The sequence below is a fragment of the Asparagus officinalis genome, unplaced genomic scaffold, assembly GCF_001876935.1.
Source record: "Asparagus officinalis unplaced genomic scaffold, Aspof.V1 AsparagusV1_Un589, whole genome shotgun sequence".
Lineage (NCBI taxonomy): Eukaryota > Viridiplantae > Streptophyta > Magnoliopsida > Asparagales > Asparagaceae > Asparagus > Asparagus officinalis.
Window position 1 is genome coordinate 125239 of NW_017972851.1, and position 3076 is coordinate 128314.

Consider the following 3076-nt stretch of genomic DNA (forward strand, 5'->3'; position numbering starts at 1 on the left):
TATGTGGCTAGATGTTTTACCTGTCAGCAGGTGAAGGCAGAGCATCAGAGACCGGCAGGGGCACTGCAGCCTTTACCCATTCCAGAGTGGAAGTGGGCAGATATTTCCATGGATTTTATTGTGGGGTTGCCGAAGTTGAAAAGGGGAATGATTCAGTTTGGGTGATAGTGGACCGGTTGACGAAGTCAGCACATTTCATTCCGGTGAGGACCACTTATACAGCCGAGGCTTATGCGAGGATATTTATCCGGGAGATAGTTCGACTTCATGGAGTTCCAGACACGATCGTATCGGATCGAGGATCGGTTTTCACCTCGCATTTTTGGAGGAGTTTTCAGGACTCATTTGGCAGCACGCTATCTTATAGCAGTGTATTTCACCCCCAGACGGATGGCCAGACAGAGAGGGTGAATCAGGTGTTGGAGGACATGTTGCGGGCATGTGTCATTGACTTCCAGGGTAGTTGGGAGGATCATATTCCACTGGTAGAGTTTGCTTATAACAATAGTTATCAAGCGACGATCGGTATGGCCCCGTATGAAGCATTGTATGGGAGACCTTGTAGATCACCGATATGTTGGGCCGAGCCGGAGGATAGCTTGATGCTTGGGCCCGAGTTGGTGAGGCAGACTACCGAGAAGGTAGCATTGATCAGGGAGCGGATTCTAGCAGCTCAGAGTCGACAGAAGAGCTATGCCGATAAGAGACGAAGACCCTTGGAGTTTCAGGTTGGAGACTCCGTCATGCTGAAGGTATCGCCTATGAAAGGCGTACAGCGTTTCGGACGACGGGGGAAGCTTGCGCCAAGATATATTGGACCATTTCAGATTTTAGAGCGCATTGGAGCTGTGTCATATAGACTAGATCTTCCAGCATCGATGTCTAGTATACACAACGTGTTTCATGTTTCTATGCTTAAGAAACACTTGCATGATGAGGAGCAGCAGCGAGTATTGGATGCACCAGAGATCGAGCTTCAGGAGGATTTGACCACTATTGAGATTCCGATTCGTATTCTTGCCAGAGAGGACAAGACTTGGTTGAGCAGGTAAATAATTTCCTATGATGTTATATATGTTACCTTATGTATATTCTTGGTTATGTTTATATTTAACACTAGAATGAAGATATTTTCGCTTGATTTTTAATATTTGGAACACATGGTATATATATGGGGGGTTCCTTGTTTGGATTTTTCACCCGATGTACTAGTTCCACTAGATTACGGTTTGAACGAGAATGTTATCATTTTAGATCTTTAAGTATAAATATTCTTTATGAGCACCTAGAAACTCATGTTCGAGACGCGGATGATTTCCGAATTTCGAGGACGAATATTATCATTTTAGATCGTTAAGTGTAAATATCTCTATAAGGTTATCTAAGAGTTCATATTTCAAGTTCGCATGATTTCCGAATTTCGAGGACGAAATTCTTTTAAGGGGGGAAGAATGTAAAACCCCGGAAATTTCTATAATATATGTGAATTATTAATAGTGAAGAAATTCCCTTGTGATGAATAACCATATAAATATAAGATATATATGTTTATCAGTGTTTGGGAACCCAGCAGGTGTTTACAAGTGAGAGATATCGAGTGGGGATAAGGACAGCTTGAGAAATGCCTGAAGTAAGGCATTTTTATGCTGAGCGGTCGACCGGCGCGGTCGACCGTGGCGGTCGACCGGTACGGTCGACCGACCAGCGTACAGAGAGTTTCAGGTTTTATTTTTCTTTGCGGTTTCTGTTTCGGGTCTATTGGGTTTCGGGTCGGGTTTTGTGAGTGGATATATATACTACTGTTCACGAGAGGGAGCCCCTTTGAGTTCTGAAAATCAAAACCCTAGCCCCCTCTCTTCCCTAAAACCCTAATCCTCTCTATTGGTGATCTGGGAGCAGTTTTGAGGATTGTCAGCGGGTCTGTGGGATTTCAGCGAAGGGGATCAACCTCCTGCAGATCTAGGGTTTCATCTTCTCACCCAAGGCGAGTAATTTCTCGCCCAACCCCCACCCCTTTTCGTTTTCATGTCAAGAACTGAGTTTTCATTGGGTTTTATGGAGCCAAACATGTATTTTTGTATAGCTAATAGAATATTGTGGCATAGAACATGGATTTGGGGTTTTACCTGTTTTAAAAACTCACCAACGTATTCGGTTAAAGAGATCTAGATCTGAGAATTTTTAAACAAGAGCTAAATAATGTTTTACTGTTATTAAAACGTTTCAATTTGTTTTCTCATGTATTTTGAAACATTAGGAATATGGGTTTCATGCTTGAGACTAGTATTCTTCTTTCCAAAACTTTAGAACACTTGATGTTGTGGAAATTTGTCGATTTTGTTTCAGGTTTCGAGCTGACAGAAACCCAGAATTGGGTTTCTGTCCGCTCGGCGGTCGACCGGCGCGGTCGACCACCAATCGGTCGATCGCGATGTTATTTCGGTCGACCGCCAATTATTTCGGTCGACCGTGACGTTCTTCCGGTCGACCGTCAGTTGCATAACAGAATGCGGTCGACCGGTGCGGTCGACCGCCGTGTTATCTGTTTGTACATGTCCTGTCCGGTGCGGTCGACCGCCCACTGTCTGTTGTGTTTTCCTGTTCTGGATACTTTTTGGGTGTTTTACTCATGTTCGAGGGTCGCCTGGACTAACTGACCTTGGTATTTAGTCTCACTATCTATTTCATGCATGATAGATGACCTGAGGGCATGTTTTGGGGACTTACACACTGTTTGAGTGTGGATTGATATAAGTAGACTTCACTATATACATCATAGCGATATTTTACTATGCCTTAGTCCTCGTGTTGGACTATAATCCATAGAAGTCCTCGTGTTGGACTATAATCCATAGAAGTCCTCGTGTTGGACTATATGCCACTTAATCTATGAGTCTGGAAGAGTACGACATAAATAGTTCCTGATTTGGGCATAGCTCTTAACCCTGCATATGACTTCTTCACAGAAGTTCACGACATGATGTTGACATGACACTTAGGCAAGTAATAGTATGACATTCATGTTAGCTATGGTATGGCACTGTGTGTGTTGTTCTGAGATCAGCTGTACTTCTTT